The 24,523-nt window shown below is 44.2% G+C and overlaps 1 long non-coding RNA gene across 1 annotated transcript; it reads right to left on the reverse strand.

The window, feature by feature from the left end:
* Positions 1 to 21,232: 21,232 nt before the first annotated feature.
* Positions 21,233 to 24,287, reverse strand: LOC140212562 (uncharacterized). The gene is made up of 3 exons (XR_011889746.1): positions 23,682 to 24,287; positions 22,445 to 22,549; positions 21,233 to 21,410 (listed from the first exon to the last, which is right to left on the reverse strand). It is a non-coding gene; the product is annotated as an uncharacterized lncRNA (long non-coding RNA).
* Between the last annotated feature and the right edge of the window lie 236 nt (positions 24,288 to 24,523).

The raw sequence follows: 24,523 nt of genomic DNA on the forward strand, positions 1-24,523 counted from the left end.
GTACAATCTTATGGTCAATTTGAGTGGTCAGTGCCAGCTGTCAACTTGTTAAAGTTATGGGAAAGATAACAGCCCAATTTTAACACAAGGCAGAAAAGGAGATTGGTGGGCTGTGATTGATACAGGAATTAGCCTCTTGCTGTTTGAGTTCTTGGGGATGTTTCACCTGCCTGTGGAGTGGGCCAGAGAGTGCCTGGGTTTCCTTTGCAGCCCATGGAGAAGCAGGCTGCCCTCCTTGACACGACAAAGAAAGAACATCACCTGCCCTCCTCAGTCACTTGTTGGGCTGCTCTCCTCTCCGGGGTCTGCATGGCAAGACTTCTACACCAAGTTCCCCAAACCAGTGTGAGTTAAAATCGCAATCAGTTGCCAGTTATATTAATGGACCCGGGCGCTGTTAAGTATGGAAAGACACACTAAGGATCAGTAAATACATCTTTGGTGATCAGTAATCAACACTTGCTAAAGCAAGGATGCTGGATTAATCACAAACTGCATCACTCCTTCCATCAAAGGTCTTTGACCTTCTCATCTATATGTTTCACTTTGCCCTTAAACTATAGGCAGCAACTTGGCAGATCCTTAGTCTGGATGGAGGAATCAACCACATACATTGGAGCAGATTTCCTTTTGCCCTGAAATTGCTGGGGCCCTGTCTTTGGTCTGTTCTGTTTGCCCAGTTCAATTGGGCATGGCCTGGCTCCCAGTCACAGGACTTGACTCAGCACAGACTGGTCTGGACAACCAGTGGGGTTGCCAAGCATCCAATCTGTGAGTACAAATGGGGCCTCGCTGACATTCACAAGTACTTAATTAAAGTTGCATCTTTTTAAACAAAGCTAAAGACATTTTTAAAAATCCAAAAATTCCATTGCCTTTAGAAAAGCACACTCACATAATAAAAGTGTATGAAAATCATTAAAACTAACTGAAATAAATAACAAAAATAGAGGGCTATGGGTAAGCCTAGTAATTTCCAAGGTAGGGACATGTTTGGCACAACTTTGTGGGCCGAAGGGCCTGTATTGTGCTGTAGGTTTTCTATCTTTCTGTGTTTCTAAAACACAACATTTCGCCCTTCACTAGGGTGCAGATACACTAGAATGGGGACAACAGGCTTAACGTATAAAGAAAAAATTACTGTATGAGGAACATCTGGCATCTCTTGGGCTGTATTCCCTGGAGTTCAGGAGAATGAGGGGGGATCTCATAGAAACATTCTGAGTGTTAAAAGGCCTGAACAGATTAGATATGGCAAAGTTATTTCCCACAGTAGGAGAGTCTAGGACAAGAGGGCATGACTTCAGGATTGAAGGACGTTTATTTAGAACAGAGATGTAGAGAAATTACTGTTGCCAGAGGGTGGTATATCTGTGGAATTTGTTGCCAGAAGCGGCTGTGGAGGCCAAGTTATTGGGTGCATTTAAGGCAGAGATAGATAGGTTCTTGATTAGCCAGGGCATCAAAGGGTATGTGGAGAAAGCAGGGGAGTGGGGATGACTGGAAGAATTGGATCAGCCCATGATTGAATGGTGGAGCAGACTCGATGGACTGAATGGCCTACTTCTGCTCCTATATCCTGTATCGGGGGGGGGAAATGTCCCAACAGGAGAGCTGGCACGTCAGCGGGAGGTTGAGATCCGAGCTCTCCAGTTGGGAAAATTACCCCTGTGCTTGGTTAAACTCCTTTGGGCGCTGTGAGGATTGCAGCAGAAATGCACTGGGCAGTCAGCAGGTTGGGAAATAGGACAGAGACAGCGGCTCCTAGCTCATATAGATGGCAGAATCGGAAAAGGGGACTTCCCAAAGGAAACGCGAGGAGGGAGGTGTGGAGCACACGTGGCCTGGATTTTTCATCATCTGTACACCATCATGTTCCTAATTACCCTGCCTGTGCATCTGGAATTCAGTCTCAGTGCCTGAGGTGTTTCTGGAATCGAGTGTCGAGGCAGCGATGGGTTCTCAGAGATATCACTGGGTGGCTTGGCCAGGACTGAATGATCCTGCCTGCAAAGCAATTCTGAGAGCCAATGGCCGCCAGCGAATCTCAGTCACAATCTGCAGTTGGTTAATGCTTCTGAAAGACCCAAACTTACACAAGGACTTCAACCCGTGAACACTACCTCACTTTTTAAATTTATATTATTTCTGCTTTTGCACAATTTTTAATCTAATTAATATACGTATACTGTAATTGCTTGATTGATTTTTTGTTTATTTATCTATTTTCTCCTCTTCTTTTAGATTATGTATTGCATTGAACTGCTGCTAAGTTAACAAATTTCACGACACATGCCGTTAATAATAAACCTGATTCTGATTCTGAAATTACTTAATCAAAAAGCAATATAAATCATTTTTAACAATTGCTGTTGGAAGATAAAATTCTAAATATTTTGACATTAAAATATTAAATGGAACTAAGAAAGTTACAGACCTTATTTTGATCTTGTTTGTTTCACAGCCGTACAATTCCAATGGAAGTGAATCAGTCCTGGATTCCCCGGTGGCAACGTGCGCTAACTCGGTGAACCCCTTTTCCGTGACGGGACTCTGTATGGCCTCCGTGGTGGAATGCAGCCAGAAAATGGCACAAATCTGCCAGGAAAAAACCCTATGAAATCTCGGCTTTTGTTGCTGTACATCCGCTTGGGTACTAAGTCAATTGCTGATCGAATCTGACCTCAGCATAGCTCATCCAAACATGATCTGAGCCTAAGGGCTGATAACGCCTTCGGTATCCAAACCGAACTCGACAACTAGACAAAGCAACACGTTGCTGGTGCGTGGGTCAGTGTAGTGATACACTGCAAAGCAGGACCCCCTTTCCATTTTCTGACTCCTCACTCCTTTCAGAAGACAGCCTTATCATATCACCGTGCTGAATCTTTGCACATTTACTTGAGGCAGTATGATCAAATGCAACCTAACCTGAGGAGTCATCAATCCTTTGCCCTGAACCTGTTAGTGTGGGTCCCTTCAGCTCAGATCAGGTCCAGAGACTTGGATGTGAATGTCAGCAAGAGCTAAGTTGTTTGCCTTAACAGGAATCATCACCAAAACCAAGATAAGCAACAGAGCAGAAGCAAAACATTCTTCTGTTTCTCATGACTTCCTCAGAGTCACACTCTCTTTCAGTCTACAGTCTACGGGTGATGTAATCCTTTGCCACTTGCCTCCTCACCCTTCACATCACACTCACATCAATGGTGCTCCCATTTGAAGAAGCCCGGAGCTGTCACCATTCCAGGTTACAGTAACCACTCCGGAAGTTGACAACAGCGAAGAGCATTGTCACTTGCATCGGCATTGGCCCTAACAATAATTTCCAGGCTAGATTGGCGCTGGAGTTGCACTGGAGAGAAAGGGTGCCAGTGCAGGATAAGGTGGCAGGAGGTGCTGATGCCAGCCAGGAGCGTAGCAATGACTTCAACGTAAAAGATTAAAGAAGCAGTCAGCTGGGATGTGCAGTGCATTGCCTGCTTGCCTGAATGTCCTCACGCCATGTCAGGGAGGAGCCCAGCACCAATTCTCCACAGGGCGGTTCGCCATGTTTGCAAGTTTCTGTTCAGATCTGCATTGTGAATTGATTAAGTTTCTGGACCAATAGCCAGAGTTCTGGAACTTTGCTCTGGAGAAATGGGGTTTGCACTGGGGGGTGGGGGAAGTTAAATGCATGTAATTTAATAAAACAGTTTTCTTTAACAAGATGTCAGTCTCAGTAACTCTTCTTCTTCTTGGGCCTTCAGCTCTCAGAGGAGCACAGGTCATCGATGACCCCCCCCCCCCCACCCCGTCTCCATCCTCCGCATCGATGGTCTGGTTGGAGCCCATCAATGTTTCTGTAATTCCTGTCCAGGGGATCGGCCTACACAGAGTCTCAGCAACGTTAACCATAAAATGACTGGTGTATCGACAAACCCTTCCGGCTCATTAATATCCCTGCAGATTTGCTTTCCTTAGCCAGTCTGCCGCGAGGGTGACTCCGGATCGACAGGAATGTGGTTGACTCCCTGCACAGGAGTAATTAAGGAAGGATAATAAATACCAGCAATGCCAGTGACGTCTGCAGTTATGATTCTTCGAATAATAGCCAGTGCCTCAGTTTCAATAGCAGTACAGGTAGAAATACTTCCATGGATCCCTGCACGCTGTCCCGAGCAGATTACCGAGATTCCATATGGAGGAGAGCAATGGCCAGGTCATCAGAAGTTTATAACGTGCAGGGAGATAAATATTTGGAAGATTGGAGCATCGAGTACTATGAGCACGGGGGGTGGGGGGTGGGAGTTAAGGTCTGGGCTGATTGGCAATGATCGTACTGAATGGCAGGGCAGGCTTAAGGGGCCAGAAGGTCTCCACCTGCTCCTATTCCTTATGTTCTTTTGCCCCTCAAAAGCACAAAGTGACAACGTGTAGAATCAGTCAGCAATTAGGCTTTGTGAGGGATTGTGCAGATGGTGGAAACCGTGAACAGCTCACACAAAATGCTGGAGGAACTTGATAGGTCAAACAGCATCTACGGAGGGAAATGAACAGTTGATGTTTCAGGCCGAGACCCTTCATCAGCACTGGAAAGGAAGGGGAGCCAGAAGCAGAATAAAAAGGTCGGGGAAGTGGGTGGAGTGGGGGGGAAAGAGAGGTTGGCAGGAGAAGAGAGGGGACTCCAGGTGAGAAGGGGAAAGTGGGTGGATGGGGAAGAGGAAATGATGTGAGAAACTGGAAGGTGATAGGTGGAAGAGGAGAAGGCTGAAGAAGACGGAATCTGATTGGAGAAAACGGTAGAGGGAAAGAGGTGGACAACCAGAGGCAGGGGAGGGGAAGAGAAGGTCTGAGGAGGCGAGCAGAATGAGTCTAAACAAAAGGGAGGAGGGGAGTTATTACCAGAGGTTAGAAAAATCGATGTTGATACCATCAGGTTGGAGACTACCTTGACGGAATATGAGATGTTGGTCCTCCGACCTTTATCTGGTCTCATTAAGGCAGTAGGGGAGGCCACGTACAGATACATCAATGTGGAAGTGGGAAGGAAAACTGAAACGGATGGCCACTGGGAGATCCTAACTGTTTCAGCGGATGGAGCGATAGTGATTGACGAAGCAGTTCCCTCGCCCCCTCCCCCGCCATCTGAATTGGGTCTCGCCAATGTCCGTGTTACCCTGAGGGTGATGATCCCTTTAAATAGTGCTGCCAGGGGTGACGTAGGTGACCTTTATTTTTCAACCCCTAGTTAAGTGAAAACATCAGCTGGCCATGTTGAGTTTCATCATGGCCGTGTTCATGTTGATTCAGTGTCTGCTCTGAATACATCTGATGGTTGCCTGCATCACAGCACTGACACTGCACACCCATTTGCAAGCACCAGATGTCATATTAGAATTAAATCAGCCCATGTTGCTCCAACATTCCTGCACTCCGGCAACAAATTTAATGGCCATTAGCTTGACATAAATATCCCAGCAAAATTAGACTTCCTGTTTACTGTATTATAATAAAACATTATATCCCAGTATTAACAAGTATAAACTCCAATTGGACAGTAAATTGACTTTTAATGCTCTAAACATGCAATTAGTCCAAATATTAACTGAAATGAAAATATCGCTAGAGCTCAAATGTTCAAATCACAAAGCAGGCTTCCTGGCCACTGTGAAAACTCGACTGCAATCATCAGCAAGTTCATTAGCTTTGCTCTTTTTTCAGTTTTCCATCATCCGCAAACTAACCTTACATTACAATGTCATTTTGTGCTTAGAGGCCAAAATGCAGCTGGTCCATAGCCAAGTTATTTTGCCACAGTTTCTGGCACAGCTGAATAAAATCATGTCAGATTCCAACGCACTTAAGGGACTTGATCTAACCAAAAATCAGGAACCATCAGGCAAATAACTGAATGAAAGTGAGTTAGGAAAATTGTATTTGATATGTGGGGCTAACGCAGTCTGAAATATTTTGATTTCAGGGGTATATTTCACAGAGGTGGTATATGCTTCAACTTAACAATGTCAATTACAATCTGTTATAAGAAAACATAATTCTAGCAATTTTCTTCCAATCAACCTTCCTGGTAATGGGCTAGCAAGGTTAATGATGTTACATAGGATTATAGAATATGTACAACTAGGAAATGGACTATCTCTCTGAACTGAGTCAAGTCAGTTTATATCAACAGAAACATTGGCACAAATAATCCAATCAGCATAATCTTTTATCCTCTTCTCCCCTGGTAAGATGGCACCAGCTGCCATGTTTTGCAAACTGCTCACAAAACTACTAACTACTTGAGTAGATAGACATCTTCTAAACTGCGATTGCTGCAGTCTGCCAGCCTGTACTTTTCCTTTTAAGGATGTACCTTTGAGCTGACTAAATGGTCGGGCCCTTTTGCGATACTCCTGGGGGATTCGGTGAACTAGACTCTCGAGAGTGCGGGTTTGGCCGGGGCGGCCATCACTGGGGGGGTGGAGGTCTGATAGCGGAAGACAATTCCATGGTCAGGTCCATTACTCTGCACCGATTAAAGAGTCTTTGAGGATGAGCAGAAAACAAACAGGTGTTCAGTGCATTCTGCCTGTATTTGACCAGTCTCCCTCTCTACTCACTACTACCGTTGGGCAGGAGGAGCTTCCATCAGCCTAGAATCATTTGTTGCCCTGCAGCCTTTGGCTCCAGGATGGACTTCCCTCTCCCCAGCACTGAATGGGCTCCACAGGGTAGGGTGATGTTGCCTTTTTGATGAGAGAAGACATAACAGCAGTATCTAGAGAGGATATTCCTGAGGGGTCAGGAGGTCATTTGAGTTGAAATTAAAAATCAGAAGGGGATAGTCACCTTGGTATGCAATATTTTAAACTCCTCGATAGTCAGCAGGAACATGAGAAGTCAATGTGTCCAGACATTGCAAGTAGTTATGAGAATAGTGGAGTAGTGTTGATGGAAGATTGTTGTTTTCTGTGTTGACACCCAGAGTACAAAGGGCTCGGATGGGGTGGAAATTGTGCAGCATGTTTTAGACAGTGTCCTCATGCAATATATTGAGGAACCTGCTCAGGAAGGAGCAATGCTACATCTCCTCTTGGGGAACAAGGCAGGCCAAGTAACTGCATTATCAGTTATTAGCTTTGAAATAGTTATGAAAAAAAGAACAGGTCCACGGGTTAAAATCCTGAACTGGAGCAAGGCCAACTTTGAGGGCGTGCAAGATCTAGATCTGGATGATTCTATTAAAGACGAAGGGAAAGCTAGCAAGTGTGAGGCTTTTAAAAGGGCCCGAGCAAGACTCTTGAAGTAGATTGTTGGGGCATTTTCTGGAGTTAGGGTACATCGCAAATATTAACTTCACTAGCAACCAAACTTCAGACAATTGTAGGTTGAATTTAAAGTGCAGCCCTGAACAATAGTATCATTGGAGCTGTAGATTGCAAACCAGGCAATGGTGATTAACATTCATTTTGGGTGTCTGGAGTGTGGGTGTGAAGAACAAGGCGTGTGAAAACTACATGTAATTCAAAGGAAGCATTGTAGATACATTGTAACTAGACAATTCTCCTGCTGTTACCTTTGATCCTTAGCTTATGTAATATTGGGTCATGAGGCCTCTTTCTCCAAAAGTATCCCGATATGAGGCCCATTGCTTGTTTTTTTGTTGAATAAAACACTTCTGCATCCACTAGCTTTGGTGTCTCTCTAGTGACTTTGTTCACATCACAACAGTCACTGGAGCATTTTTCCATGATGATCATTGATTTGGGCTCCTTAAGGCCACATCAGTTAAAAGCTGCTTTGATGCCAAGAGGACCCACTCCCTCCTCGCCTAAGGAAATCAGTTTGTATGTTTACCTAATACCCTGGTTAAGATTTCTGCTGCTATGCTGTGGGCTATTTCATTTAGTAGTTTTCTGTAAAAGCAGTGTGTCCGGCTGGTAAACTGTTTTGGTTTCACCTAAAGATAAGGGGGCATGTTGTTGTACTGAGGAGTGTGGTGTCAGCCAATCAGGATGGTGGAATTGGGAGAAGGTTCTAGAGAGATCTGGGTGGAGAGAGTTTAGTGATGGACACGGGTGGGATTCATGGTCTTTTGACAGGAGATGCAGGGAAGAGGAGATCGGGGGTGATACCCATAGGACTCAATCCGACAGGGAGACATGATTGCAAGGAGTGCTTCGCGAGACAGAGTCCAAAGTGGGAAGCTCTACTGGTGACTGGTGATGAGAATTCAGTACTTTGAGTAACGGACATACCCAGCTTTAGCAAGAAATGACCCCCAATGGTCATGTGCGCATTTACACTAAGTTAACTGTAATAGGCTCTATTTTGTTTTAGAAACATAGAAACACAGAAAACCTACAGTACAATACAGGCCCTTTGGCCCACAAAGCTGTGCCGAACATGTCCTTACCTTAGAAATTACCTAGGGTTCCTATAGCCCTCTATTTTTCTGAGCTCCATGTACCTGTCCAGGAAACTCTTAAAAGACCCTATTGTATCCGCCTCCACCACTGTCTCTGGCAGCCCATTCCACACACTCATTACTCTCTGTGTAAAAAACTTACCCTAACATCTCCTCTGTACCTACTTTCAAGCACCTTAAAACTGTGCCCTCTCGTGCTAGCCATTTCAGCCCTGGGAAAAAGCCTCTGACTATCCACACGATCAATGCCTTTCATCATCTTATACACCTCTATCAGGTCACCTCTCATCCTCCGTTGCTCCAAGGAAAAAAGGCCGAGTTCACTCAATCTATTCTCAAAAGGCATGCTCCCCAATCAGGGCAACATCTTTGTAAATCTCCTCTGCACCCTTTCGATGGTTTCCACATCCTTCCTATAGTGAGGTGACCAGAAATGAGCACAGTACTTCACGTGGGGTCTGACCAGGGTCCTATATATCTGCATCATTACCTCTTGGCTTCTAACCTCAATCCCACGATTGATGAAGGCCAATGCACCATATGCTGTCTTAACCACAGAGTCAACCTGCATAGCAACTTTGAGTGTCCTATTGGCTCGGACCCCAAGATCCCTCTGATCTCCACTCTGCCAAGAGTCTTACCATTAATACTATATTCTGTCATTATATTTGACCTACCAAAATGAACCTCCTCACGCTTATCTGGGTTGAACTCCATCTGCCACTTTTCAGTCCAGTTTTGCATCCTATCAATGTCCCGCTGTAACCTCTGACAGCCCTCCACACTATCCACAACACCTTCAATCTTTGTGTCATCAGCAAACTTACTAACCCATCCTTCCACTTCCTCATCCAGGTCAATTATAAAAATCACAAACAGTAGGGGTCTCAGAACAGATTCCTGAGCACAACACTGGTCACTGACCTCCATGCAGAATATGACCCATCTACAACCACTCTTTGCCTCCTGTGGGCAAGCCATTTCTGGATCCACTAAGCAATGTCCCCTTGGATCCCATACCTCCTTACTTTCTCAATCAGCCTCGCATGGGGTACGTTGTCAAATGCTTTGCTGAAGTCCATATACACTACATCTACTGCTCTACCTTCATCAATGTGTTTCGTCACATCCTCAAAAAATTCAGTCAGGCTCATAAGGCACAACTTGCCTTTGACAAAACCATGCGGAATATCCTGATAATATTATACCTCTCTAAATGTTCATAAATCCTGCCTCTCAGGATCTTCTCCATCAACTTACCAATGACAGAAGTATGACTCACTAGTCTATAATTTCTTGGGCCAACTCTACTCCTTTTCTTGAATAATGGAACAACATCCGTAACCCTCCAATCCTCTGGAACTTCGCCCGTCCCCATTGATGATACAAAGATCATCGCCAGAGGCTCAGCAATCTCCTCCCTCACCTCCCACAGTTGCCTGGGGTACATCTCATCTGGTCCTGGTGACTTATCCAACTTGATACTTTCCAAAAGCTCCAGCACATCCTCTTTCTTAGTATCTACATGCTCAAGCTTTTCAGTCCACTGTAAGTCATCCCTCCAATTGCCAAGGTGTTTTCCGTAGCGTAAACTGAAGCAAAGTACTCATTAAGTACCTCTTCTATCTCCTCCGTTTCCATACACACTTTTCCACTGTCACACTTGATTGGTCCTATTCTCTCACGTCTTATCCTCTTGCTCTTCACATACTTGTAGAATGCCTTGGGGTTTTCCTTAATCCTGTCTGCTAAGGCTTTCTCATGGCCCCTTCTGGCTCTCCTAATTTCATTCTTAAGCTCCTTCCTGCTAGCCTTATAATCTTCTAGATCTCTATCATTACCTAGTTCTTGAACCTTTCATAAACTCTTCTTTTCTTCTTGATTAGATTTACAACAGCCTTTGTACACCACGGTTTCTGTACCCTACCATCCTTTCCCTATCTCATTGGAACATACCTATGCAGAACTCCACGCAAATATCCCCTGAATGTTTGCCACATTAGCCGGCTGGTGGTGTAGTGGCATCAGCGCCAGATTTCGGAGCAAAGGCTCCCGAGTTCGAATCCAGCTAGCTCCCTTGCACGCTTTCCATCCGTGCTGGGTTGAGCATCGAGCTAGTAACTCGGCCTTGTAAAAATAAGAACGCCTGCTTAAAAAACGCCATCATGACAGCGTCCCAATGACTCCACTCGGAGTAAAGGACTTTCTTCTTCTTCGTTATTTGCCACTTTTTTCCGACACATTCTGTACATTTTTTTCTTTTCTTTCCCTTGATAACTGCTTGATAAATATGAAATTAGTAAGTATAGTTTCTTTATAATTTTATGCAGTGTACAATCTGTCTTTTCTGGGCTACTGACAATTGTGTATGGCAGTATTTCCACAGCATTCATTCAAACCGAGGTTTCTTTAATCGGAACATCCCAACTCTCTTGACTGGTTGAACCCCAAATCATACCGACTCTTGACGTACGTTGTTTGTGACAGGTGGCCCTCACACCACTGAGTCACATGACTGTTAGTGGAGTCAGCTGGCAAGCCAAATTTGCATACGAGCCCGGTGAGGTGGGGGGTTACATGTATATGAGATGAGATCTTGGCATTGCTAAGTGGGTTATAGTGAGACAGTTGTGTTTGATCGCATTGACAGTGATTGGAAGTGGTCTCCTACGTCATGTCTCCTGTCCAAGCTTTCTACACAGTGAGATTGCGGTTCCTGCAGTCCATCACTTCTGGCTCTGAGGTGCCAAGATCCAGCGAAGTGCGTTGTGTGTCCATCGAGGGGGATGTCCATCGAGACGGTTGCTTAATTATCCACCACTGTTCTTGACTGGAGGCAGCAGGACCACAGAACTTTGATCTGATCACTTGCTCAGTCTCCAACATGTTGCTGTTGCTGCAAACGCGCAGGCATTCCTATGTTACAGTTTCACTGGACTGCGATTGCATTTTTCACTGGGGATTGCTCCTAGCAATCTGTTCTGTGTTCCTCATCTAGCTGGGTTGGTCCCTGAGCTCCAGGGTAGTGGAGGAGGGAATGATACACGGTGCTGAGATTACAAGTTGTGGCAGACACTGTTGCCCGCCGATGATCGCTGTAGCTCATGGTCACTCGTTTTCAAACAGCTGGACCTGTTCTGAATCTATCCATGTTGGTGTGGCGATGGTGCTACACAAGGTCATGGAAGGTGTCATTAGTAGGACAGAGAGGATTCAGTGGTCATCCCTATCAATACTGTCATGGACAGATGTATCTACAACAGATGGACTGGTGAGAACAAGTTCAAGTACTCTTATCTTCAATTTGATTTTCTCACCGTTCACTTCTGGGCTCAGTAGTGATGGACATTGAAGTGCGGCAAACTCAAAGGAGGTTGCACTCTATGCTCTTGCTTCTCCTGGGTGGGCAATGAGGGGGTGTAATGATTTATGAACTAAGGGAAGTTTCCATCTCATTGTTAGAGATTTCACAAGCACAGGGTCAGAGCTGAGGACACCTGAGGCAATGATCTGATAGAATGTCTAAATTCTCCCAATTTAGACACTAGTACCCAGATGGTCATAAGGGAGGAACCTGCAGGGTACGTTGGAACGTACATGCCTTTGGGATGTCCATCTTTGGCACCTTGATTGATGTTGGGTGTTGCAGCCAGCACACAAGGTTTGCTAGAGGTGGCAGTACACTGGCTTTCAGTTGGAAAGAGGCCTCAGGCCCGGTACCTGCGAAGCTCTAGAAAGTTGACAGAGACCTAACAACCACTCTTAGTCATGAATCAGTACACTTCCATGGTGACCAGTTGGAAGAAGGAACCTACAGATGATGCAAGCAACTCTGTTAGATCAGCACTCGGTCAAATGAAGGACAGGATTTGTCCCAGGTATGCTATTCTATGGAAACCACCTGTGTTTTTTTCTGTTATTTCATTTCTGTTGTTCAGAAAACGATTACAGAGAAAAGCCTAGAACACTCACTTGGAACGTTCTCACATGTAGATCGACAGAGAGTAGAAGAGGTGATTTTCATCTTCCCCAGTATAGAAACATTAGAGGAGCTACCAACATCCAAACATTCACACCTCAGTTCATAAGGTGTGAGCTCTGTTCATAATTTACTTATGTCAAGGAAATGGCTTTAACATGGAAATATAAATCGGAGCTCTATTTGCTTTGCTTTAGTTCTGACAGGAGATCTGAACTCTACAGACGTACAGAGATTTATACCATTATTAGACATCAGGCATCTGACTGAGTCATCTAAAAGGCCTGTTATTTATCAGACTTCAAGATACACTTTCTGAATATAATAAGCCGTTCGGAGCTGATTTTTGTTTTAATCTTATGAGTAAATTAATTTATGGGTACTTATCTGAGTAGATAAATTCTAAATGGCAATTTCCCTTAGGAAAGTAAGGGAAAGTAAATCAGTGAGCAAGAGAGAGACAGATGGGGAGTGAAGGAGAGACAGTGAAGGTTATCGATACAGAGAAAAACCAAGTTGGGTTTCACTCCAGATGTGCCAGAGCAGGATATTGAGCAATTTTCAGGTGGAAATGTGTGCAGGCACAGATGCTTTTGAAACAAATTCTGGAGACACATTGAAACTTGTGCATTGTGTGATATTGTGGGACAACGTTAGTGGGTCTCGTTCCAGATCCGAAGGCTGTGTGTTCTGATCACACTGGGATCATGAATAGCATGCTGGCTATTGCCATCACAGTGTTTGTGGGGAGGGTGGGTGTTGACTTTTTCCAAATTATTTTCAGAAGGATTTCTGAATTCTTTTCGGAAGGATGTAGCTTTTCATAAACTCTACTGTATTTCTTTAGTTTCCTGTAAATGCCTGCAAGAAAATGAATCTTGAGGTAGTGTGTGGTGATGTCCATGTATATGATGACATATATAGAGTCAGAGAGAAACAGGCCCTTCAGCCCATCTAGTCCCTGCTGAGTCATTTAAACTGTTGGATTTTGAACTTTGAATTCAGAGCAATTTCATCTCTGGTCTATACATCTCATTATCTCAGCCTCAGTGGGCAACTATCAAACAGATATTTCATTTTCTCCCCTGGACTTCCACTGCCGATATTCTCATTTCGTTCAGGGGACTGCTACTTCAACACCAGATGAAAATGTACAATGGTAGGAGCCAAGACAGGCATCACAGTTGAGGAGCTGGTACATTTTAATGATTATATTTTTAGTGATAATTCAGAAATCTTCTGAATTTTCCTTTTAGTTTTCCTTACTGAAATCTGTTATTAAGATCTATCTCCATTTCATTGCTCTGTTGCTGCAATCCTTGACAGAGATCCATGCTTAGAAATTGTGAATGTTCTTTCCCTGTCTTTATGCCCGTTAGCTCTGAAACAAGTAGATGGGGAAACATGGATGGTGTGAACTGGGTGCTGAGTGGCTGTGAGCTCATTCTCTTCTATTGGCAAAGACCAATTCTACCCATGGATTGGTTTCTGTGAGTTAGGCAGAGCTGTGTCCACCTCTCAGTATTTTTCACATCTCATTTCCTTTTGTTGCATTGATGTGAAAATTGTCCAAACAAATAAGATTACAAGGTTAGTATAAACTGAACAATTGTACGCTGACTCAGGATGAAAGTAACATGCTTCTTATGCAATTAGGCTCAAGGCTTCTCACTGATTAAAAAGTTGCTACTGTTAAAGAACTTCATGGTCTCTGGCCAACTTTCTTCATAAACTTTAGATAAAAGGCTGTGCACTCTTGTTCTTTGCTTTCTGTAAGGAGATGTCTCCCAGGGTAACTGCTCACTGCATGTTAGTGTGAATACTAATGCCCTTTCTGCCAGCAGAGAAAGAAAATCAAAGCAAGAAAACAAACCTGTTTTCGAGATGAGACAGGATAAAGTTACCAAGGTGGAAAGAATGGGAGTGGGCAATGGTGAGATGGGTTGGACTGCAGCAAAATAACGCCTTGCGGAATAGACTCAGGCTGTTTGATCCATTAAGTCGAAAGCTCCATGCAGGCATTCGGCAGCATATGGTTTCCCCCTTATGTGTCTTCCTTTGAGATGCATTCATGCGATTTGCTTCCTCTTCATGCTGCTTCGCTATCCAGCCTATCTTCATGGTACGTTGGTTTAGGAAAACTAATAATGTTGCCAAAGATGCATGCCGCCATGGCTGTTCCCTTTCTCTCTCTTCTGCCTTCTGTGAGAAGGTACAGGAGCCTGACCAGAGTTAAGAACAGCTTCGTCACTACTGCTGTAAGGCTGTAGAAGGAAGCAGCTCTCTCAGCGGCAGAATTCACGGTCCGCTTCCTCTCAAAGTCCCCATCACGTGAGGTGGAAACGGATAAGGCTGGCCAACAGGGCTCTGGGGAAGCTATTAGGTCAGTCCCCTGCGCAGTGGACACAATGGATTATAGAAGCATTGACGAACTTCGACTTTGGGTGATTGAGATAGGAGCTTACCAATGGTCTAGCTCCACTCGGAGCTAGGGGCCCAAGCAGAAGAAGAGCTCATGGTGCACTGCTATGAACGGGAATTAGACAGGTTTACAGGTTATAGTGCAGGGGTTCCCAAACTGGAGCTCAGAGGCTCCTCAGTTAATGGCAGGGGTCCATGGCATAAGAGAGGTCGGGAACCCCTGTTCTCACGGATCATTGCTCAGACAGGAGGAGGCTGCACAGACTCGGGAGATGGTAGACCGAATGTCACCTTCATTACTGTGTCACCCCTTATCTTAATACAGACACGTTGCCATGTCAATTCTTTTGCTATTGTCACTTTTGCCTTTACTTCTTGCGCTACTTCCAGACCACACTACAATCTTTGCACTGCTCTGTTATTTTGTTCTCATCGTTGTCTTTATAGTTGGCGTACGATTGCACCATACTACATAAACCTAGCATTCTCTTTACCCTGTGAGCTTCATGCCAGCTAGGAATCTCACCGCTCATCTTGAGCTAGATATCAGTCCATCCAGCATCAGGCATGATAATGTGATGTAAGGGCCGTCAGCTTAACTCTGCACTATAACCAAAAATATAGAATTCTTTCTGGCAAAGGAGGGCTGTTAATTTCAGGAACTAAAGGTCCAGAAGGTGAGGAAACACTGTTACAGCTGTGCTGTTAGGCCACACCCTGGGTCACTGTGTCCAGTTATGGGCTCAGTTCCATAGGAAGGATGTAATGATCTTGGAAGGAATGCAGTGGGATGCATCAGAATGTTGGAAAGTACTTTCCTCAGCCAGGATGGTGGTGCTTGAAAATCCTTCACTTGACAGTCAGTAGCTGTTTACTCAGCTGACCATCTTAAATCAGCAATCAGCAGATTTTTGCTGAGGCAGGGATATGAATGGAGGAGCTGGTTCTCTGATCTGAGTGATAAGCTGACAATCCCAGGAACATAAATGATCACCAGCAACTAAATCTGCAGCAGTCTGTGAGTGAATTAAACAACAAATGTGGATTTTTTCATTTTTATTGCAATTTTTATAATGTATACACATTCAATGAAGTATTCATATTGTATCATCCAACATGTGGACAGCAAGATGTCTCTAATAACTATGAGGCAAATGTCACAAAGATCCATTTTTGTTGTTGCTGAGAGCTATCCATTGACCAGGACATCAGAAACATGTCCCTTGTCTTTCCCTGTCCTAGTGCAAAGGGATCTCCTACACTGTCGACACAAACGAAATGCTGAAGCAACTCAGCAGGTATCTTAGCATCTATGGAAATGAATAAACAGTCGACGTTTCAGGCCAAGACTTCTTCTTCAGGACATTTTGAGTGTGTTCCTTTGGGTTTCAAACATCTGCAGACTTTTGCGTGTTTATAATTTTCTACACCTGCCCCTGGCTTTTCTTTGTCACAGCATTAACTGAGAGGACAGATGTGATCTCGGTTTGATACCTCTAACATTGGGGCAATTTCTTTGTAATGCCCTGGTGTTAGCCTAGGCTTTGTGGGTCAGATTCAAATCCAGACTAGTTTGTTGTCGTATCCACCAGGGTGCAATGAAATTCCTGCCTTGCATGAATATTTTGGGAATGAGATTTCAAGTCTTGAGTGTGATTCAGAGGTACAGATACATCTTCCGGTGATATGTGATTGCATTATTCAAGGCCAAATACACATTTTAAGCATCTTTGCCATTGGGTTAGTTACTAAAAATCTAACTTTATTTAAGTTTCATCAAGATTTTGACAGTACCTGGAAAGCCGCTCCCATTGCATTCACTTGACATAGATGCAGAGGGTTGGCTGGGGGAAGTGGGAAATGAATGAGACATAATTTCCTCTGGTCGTCACTGACAAAATAACCTTCGCCATGAAGTCTCAGTGAATGCCTTTCTTCATCGAAATCATCAAAATATTCAGACAAGACTTTTGTGTTTGATTTCAATAAATAAGGATCATATATTTCCACTGGCAGTAGGGTCAAAGACCAGCACCGTGGTTTTAAAAGAGCCGGGGGAAGATGTGGTATTTTTATACGCATTAGCTGAGTCGGTGAAAGAAGATTCAATCATAGCTTTATAATTACGTACGTACTTGAAAAGGAGCAATTTTCAAAGCAGTGGGTCAATAACATGGGAGAAGGGCTAATTAAATCATTCGTTAGACGATGGCCTTGATGATCTAGGTTTGCTGCCATATTTCACAAAACACACCACTATGTTTCTTTCCGGCTTCTCAGCCAATTTTATTTCTTCCTCTGTTGAAGCAGCACATCTTGCTCCAGCAGCATTGCCAATCAGGTCATGAGATCTGCAGTAAAAAATGCGACAGGAATGAAGAAATGAAGGTAGTGTGATTTAGCTATTCCACAGATGTATCACATTCCTCCTCTCGGCCTCCTTTCCATTATTTTCAGCAATATTCTATGCCAGATGTTTACTCGAAGGACAGGCTGGGGGTGCCACATCTGGATGCATTTATAACGGCTGCCTCATAGAGCTTGTCTAGACCAGTTGTCTGGCCATTGTCTCAGCAGTTGCTCAGCTAGTGGATAAATCTGAAGTCATGGTGTAAGTGTGCTAACAATTAAACATTGCAAACAATGGAAAAGTGAAATGGCAGTCTGGTTGATAACTCACTGAGGGATAATGGGACATGAGAATATAGAAGAGAAAGCAAAATGTTCAGCATAGACAAAGCAGATATGTGTGGAGGTAGAGCAGCAAGGACAAGACGTAGAGGTGTTTACAGAAGAAAGGGCAAGGGGCTTAGTCCAACATCTAAGGGTTTAGCGTAGCATACAAACAGAAATAGGTTACTCAACCCATCTGGTCTGTTTATATGCAATTAGAGCGTAGCTTTAATTTTCAATTATCATTTTCAATTTTCATTTTAATTTTAATTTTCAAGGCGGTTCATCCACCTTTGGTCCCCACCTGGCACTCAGCTCTCACCTGTGGCTCCCCGTAGCTGTTTGCATGTGACAGCAGCCACACCCCGGGCAACGGCTTCAACAAGCCGGCTAAACCAGCTGAGGGTAGCCGACAGGTCTCAAACCCTCGGTGAGATAGGGGGTTGTCTATCCTAGCACGTGAAGACAGATTCCGGCGGATTGAGCGGACGAGACCAATGGAAGGTCCAACGGTCAAGAAGGCGGTCTTTGCAAGCATCGTGGAATGTGTAGAGCACGACAAGACACAGAAGACATCCTGGTCATCCACTGCATCTAGAACCATCTCCAGCCGTCTGGACTCTGGCTTGCCACTGGATACAGATGGGAATTGGGAAGAGAGTGAGGCTGACACTGCAACTCTACCTCACTTAAATCCAAATCGTGCGCTAGTCTCGACACCATCAATCATATCCAGGTCTTCATCGACGACGACGATGGACGAACAGAGCAAAACTAAACTCTACCTTAACTCAATTTACCTCCCTAGTTTCATGTATTTAACTTCTTATCTAAAAGTAAAACTGGCTGATTTGAGAAGTCTGGATCCACAACTTTATGAGGGAGTGAATTCCAGATGTCTTTTATTTGAAGAATTTGTTCCGAATTTCTCCAAGCTCCTAGGTCAGGCTCCTTGATTTGACTCCCCTAAGAGGAAGTTGTTTATCTGCATCTGCCCTAGTTAATCTTTCTACATTTTTTAAAAACATAATTGCTTTCCAGTTACTAAACTTGAGTAATACCAACCAGTCCTTAGAGTATAACATTATAAACTATGAAAAGTCTATTAACTCTGTGTCCATTGTATCTTCACTCTGTATGTATTGTATCTTTACTCCCATTTTATCTTCACTCTGTGTCCACTGTATCTCCACTCTGTGCCCATTGTATCTTCACTCTGTGTCCGTGGTATCTTCACTCTGTCCATTGTATCTTCACTCCCATTGTATCTTCACTTTGTGTCCATTGTATCTTCACTCTGTGTCCATTGTATCTTCATTCTGTGTCTCTTGCATCTTCACTCTGTGTCCATTGTATCTTCACTCTGTGCCCATTGTATCTTCACTCTGTGTCCATGGTATCTTCACTCTATGTCCATTGTACCTTCACTCTATGTCCATTGTATCTCCACTCTGTGTCCATTGTATCTTCACTCTGTGCCATTGTATCTTCACTCTGTGTCCATTGTATCTACACTCTGTGCCCATTGTATCTTCACTCTGTGCCATTGTATCTTCACTCTGTGTCCATTGTATCTACACTCTGTGCCCATTGTATCTTCACTCTGTGTCCATTGTAGCTTCACTCTGTGTCCGTGGTATCTTCACTCTGTATCCGTTGTATCTTCACTCTGTGTCCATTGTATCTTCACTCTGTGCCATTGTATCTTCACTCTGTATCCATTGTATCTTCACTCTGTGAAAAAAAGTGCTTCGAACGATTGGTTATGGCACACATCAACCACAGCCTACCGGTCACCCTCGATATTTTGCAATTTGCCTACCGGAGCAACAGGTCAATGGCAGATGCCATCTCTCTGGCCCTACATTCCTCCTTAGAACACCTGGAGAATAAAGACGCATACGTAAGGCTCCTTTTCATTCACTACAGCTCTGCCTTTAATACCATCATTCTAAATAAACTGATTCCTAAGCTCCGGAACCTGGGTCTTAGCACTCAGATCTGCAGCTGGATCTTCAACTTCCTCACAGACAGGACCCAGGCTGTAAAAATAGGGGACAAGCTCTCCCCTACAATCGCTCTGAGCACCGGTGCCCCACAAAGCTGTGTACTCAGCCCCCTGCTGTACTCACTGTACACCCATGATTGTGAAGCCGAGTTTCCATCAAACTTGAGTACAGAGAGGAAATTAAGAACCTGGTGGCATGGTGCGAAGACAATAACCTATCCCTCAACGTCAGCAAGACGAAGGAATTGGTTGTTGACTTCAGAAGGAGTAGCGGACCGCACGACCCAATTTACATCGGTGGTGCACAAGTGGAACAGGTCAAAAGCTTTAAGTTCCTCGGGGTTAATATCACAAATGACCTGACTTGGTCCAACCAAGCAGAGTTCACTGCCAAGAAGGCCCACCAGCACCTTTACTTCCTGAGAAAACTAAAGAAATTTGGCCTGTCTCCTAAAAGCCTCACTAATTTTTATAAGTGCACCGTAGAAAGCATTCTTCTAGGGTGCATCACAAATGGTATGGAAGTTGTCCTATCCAAGACCAGAAGAAGCTGCAGAAGATCGTGAATATGGTGCAGCACATCACAAAAACTGATCTTCCGTCCTTGGACTCATTTTACACCGCACGCTGTCGGAGCAGTGCTGCCAAGATAATCAAGGACACGACCCACCCAGCCAACACACTCTTCGTCCCTCTTCCCTCCGGGAGAAGGCTCAGGAGCTTGAAGACTTTTATGGCCAGATTTGGGAACAGCTTCTTTCCAACTGTGATAAGACTGCTGAACGGATCCTGACCCGGATCTGGGCCGTACCCTCCAAATATCCGGACCTGCCTCTCGGTTTTTTTTGGACTACCTTACTTTCCATTTTCTATTTTCTATTTATGATTTATAATTTAAATTTTTAATATTTACTATCGATATGTAATCCAGGGAGCGGGAAGCGCAGGATCAAATATCGCTGTGATGATTGTACATTCTAGTATCAATTGTTTGGTGACAATAAAGTATAAAGTTAAAGTAATCCCATCTGTCATTATTTCCTAATATGTACACCCTCATGGTTCTGGTTTCTTCCTGGAATTCTCTTCCACCTGCGTTGCTTTTTAAGTGCAGTCAAACCAAAGTTTTGCATAAATTACCTAGATTTCAATTCTGTCCTTCTCGCACTGAGTATTGTGCTTGATTTTACCTTCCTTGCGGTTTGCCATTTTTACTAAAACTTAGTGATTAGTATATTTGCACTTTCTCAGCCGTATGCTCCTCTGCCCTTCCTGGTTTTGTATCTTCTAGTTAACATGAGCACCCTATTCCACCTACCAAAGTGTCGTACCTCTCTATTACTTGACCATTCCATGGCTCTGTATGATTGATCTTCTACTTGGTTCAACTCCAGCTCCATTCTGACTACTTGACTTTCCCTTCCAGTCTGGTACTATTTGCAATCATGTCTGAGCCAAACGTGATTCAGAAGTCTAAATATTGATGTGAATTGAGAAGGGGCCCCAGCACTGGTTTTGTAGGAAACCACTAGCCTCCTTCTTCCACTATGAATAGCTATCCTTTAGTCCTCTTCCACTCTCTGCTTTTTATCTTGAAGTCAAATGGCAGTCCATTCTGCACTTTTTCTGAAAGCTCATTCTTTGACCTTATTCAGTCATAGTCTATCAAGTGTATCTGTAGAAAATGTAGATAAATTACATCTCTTATGTTGCCATTGCCTACTTTTTCCAACAGCTCTTCAAAATAACCAAAGAGATTTTGAAGGAATGTTTTTCCTTTTGATTGCCGTGTGAATTACTCATTACAGTTATTACCACCTCTGCACGTCCTTCCATATCCACCTTCAAAAGCTTCCACTATCGCCCTGGCACGACACTTCTGGTTTAAGATGGTGCTGCTGAAGCTCAGTGACTACTTGCTGGTAACAAACAAAGAAAACAATTAAGTGGTTTATTAATCATACTTTTTTTCTGGTGAATGATCACTGCTGACTATAGACTGTCACTTGCCTGTCCGAGTTGAGGTTTTGAACCGCCTGTACAGCCAGACATTTTTGCAGTGTGAATTGAAGTCTCAGAGGTGCAGATGGCTTGGCAAAGCGTGTACAGGCCGAATCGAGGCGGCAAAGCGTGTACAAGCCGAATCAAGGCAACGAAGCATGTACAGGCTGAATCAAGGCAGCGAAGAATGTACGGGCCGAATCAAGGCAGCAAAGCGTGTACAGGACAAATCGAGGCAGCAAAGCGTGTACAGGCGGAATCGAGGCAGCAAAACATGTACAGGACGAATCAAGGCAGCAAAGCACGTACAGGCCGAATCGAGGCGGCAAAGCGTGTACAGGCCGAATCAAGGCAGCGAATCGTGTACAGGCCGAATCAAGGCAGCGAATCGTGTACAGGACGAATCAAGGCAGCAAAGCACGTACAGGACAAATCAAGGTGGCAAAGCGTGTACAGGCCGAATCGAGGCGGTGGGGAATGAGCCAATGTACGGCCATTGCTGGAATGGACTTGGAGGCAACTTGATGCAGCAGAAGCAAGGTGAGTCGAGTGGAGGCAAGACAGAGTCGAGGCGGAGCCCAGGACTGAGAACGAGGAAAGATCCGAGGTTTGATCGATTTAAGCGCGAGCTCTATTTCAAAGGTCCGGTACAGGCTGAATCGGGGTGGGGCTCAGGCCTAAGAACACCGCAAAGCGGCAGGGCCTGGGCCCAAGTCCGAGAGCAAAGACCTGAAGCTGGGACTATTTAAGTGGCGGGCCAGATCGAGAAGATCAGGGTGTCGGTGTCGGAGGCTCTGGGAAGTTTACTTGTCTCTGCACTGGACTTCAGCTCGCTGCTTCACACTTTACTCATCTCTGCACTGAACTGAGGCTGAGGTCTGCAACTAACGGGCTTCTGAATCGGCTGCGGACTCACTTTCATGAACTTCAGTTCTGAATGCTATTTGCTCACTTTTATTGTTCGCACAGCTTGATATGGTTCCCTCTGCACGTTGGGTGTTCAACAATCTTCTTTTGTCTTAATGGGCTCCATTGGGTTTCTTTGTTTCATGGCTTCCTGTAAGGAGATGAATCTCATTGTTGTATAAAGTATATTAAATGTACTTTGTACTTTTAAAAAAATCAAGGATTGTATCTCAAGATCCACCTTATCAAGTGATTTCCAGGACAGAGGAATGCCTTGTGGATGTTTTCAAAGCCTTGTTGAGAAATTGAGACATTCTCTTATCCTCGAGGAAGCCCTGGTCCAAGGCAACTCAAAGCACAGATGAAGAATCACCAAACCATTCACGTGGATGAATGAGAAGCAGGAAAGGAACATACAATACTCTACACACACTACCCACCACGCCAACCTTCAGCCACCCCATTTGTGGTAAAATTCTCACCCTGACAGCAGAGAAGAAGGGAAAATAAATCTTGCTACCACAAACTACGTATGAGGGAAACTGCACTGATTAATTTGAAGCGAATTTGAAACATAGAGGGAAAAAATGAAGAATGAGAGGAGGCTTGTGTAAAGCATAGACACATTGAGCTGAAAATTCTGCACCTTCACTGGTCTTTCTAATGTAACACTGTGCAATATCTGTCCCTAATACACATCACCAAAAATAGAACCGGTCCCTTATCTCACTTACTACTGTGTGCAATGTAAAACCTAGCCTCACCCACTTAGAAAACATTGTCCACCTTCCAAGTTTAGGTCTTTGCTTGAATTTGCTGCTGAAGATGATAAGAAATTTACCACAGCAGGGTCCTTAAGTACAGTTTCTACACCCAAGGCTGAATGATAGTCCAACAAATTCTTTCACCTTGACTTCTTTTATATTCAGCTTCATTAAGTGCTTAGCCCTGGAATTTGTGAATGTGACCTTGTGCAGCGTTGCCATAAAGTTTACAATCATGACATTTTTAACCAAGCATAAAGGGCCTCTTGTTAATGTAAACAGCTATTAATTTTACCCTCTCCTGGGAAAGGAGACACAAAAGAATCCTGGGAATGCCGCTAAACAAAATCGACAGGAAAGGAACCTGCAAACACGATGTATTTATAACTCTGTGAAACTAATATTAACAATGGGCAGCACTGAGCAGCCCTGACAGGCACAACAGTGCTCTGAAACCATCGGGACCCACTTCAATGAAACCCACACAACAACAGGAACCAAGAAAACAGTGGTACACACCTGTTAGCTCATTCAGAGACGACTCCCTCTAGCCGCATGCCTTTCTGGTTCCTAAAGTGTTTGTGACCATTTAACAGTGCCTGCAAATCACACAACTCCAAAAGACAGTGGAACAGAGAGTAAGCGGCCAAGTTCAGAACTCGTTGCTGGCAAGCCTAGTATTTATTGCCCATTGCCAATTGCCTTTAAGAAGGTTGTAGTGAGACATATTCTTGAACCACTGCGGTGCTGGAGAAGGCATTCCCTCGGGGATATTGTTGCAGCAAGTTTCAGGACAAAGCCGGTGACATTTCAAATCAGGGTTGTCAAACTTTCAAGAGGAGAAGCTGACGCGAGTGTTGCTCAAACGTTTATGGGAGAAAGTCCATTTGGTGTCAGGAAGGGAGGCACTTGCCACAGTTTACCCAGTCTCTAGCCTGTTTTTGTGGTCACTATATTAATGTGGCCAGTCTAGTTGAGTATTTGAGCAATGGTGTTGACATGACATTAACGTTGTGCGACTCTGTAATTGTGATACAGGGAATGTCAGGGCTAGGTGGTTACAGCCTCTCTTGCTGGAAGTTACCTGGAACTTTTTGCACTCCCTCAATCTAGCTGCATTAGAACTGCGAGCATATGAATAACAGAAGAGGACTCAGATCTGATGATGCCTTGAGTAGTCAGAAAATGAGTTGTTGCTTGATAACTCACAGGATGCTCACTTTGTGACAGGATCCTTTACTTAAGAGAAACAAAAGTAACTGCGCAGCCAACAAACATGAGAACATTGCAACTGGAGTTGAGCCAGTTAGTTAGATCACGGCTGATATGTGTAAGATCCCTCTGTCAACCATCCAACAAAA

Source organism: Mobula birostris, chromosome 19 (assembly GCF_030028105.1).
Source record: "Mobula birostris isolate sMobBir1 chromosome 19, sMobBir1.hap1, whole genome shotgun sequence".
Classification (NCBI taxonomy): domain Eukaryota; kingdom Metazoa; phylum Chordata; class Chondrichthyes; order Myliobatiformes; family Myliobatidae; genus Mobula; species Mobula birostris.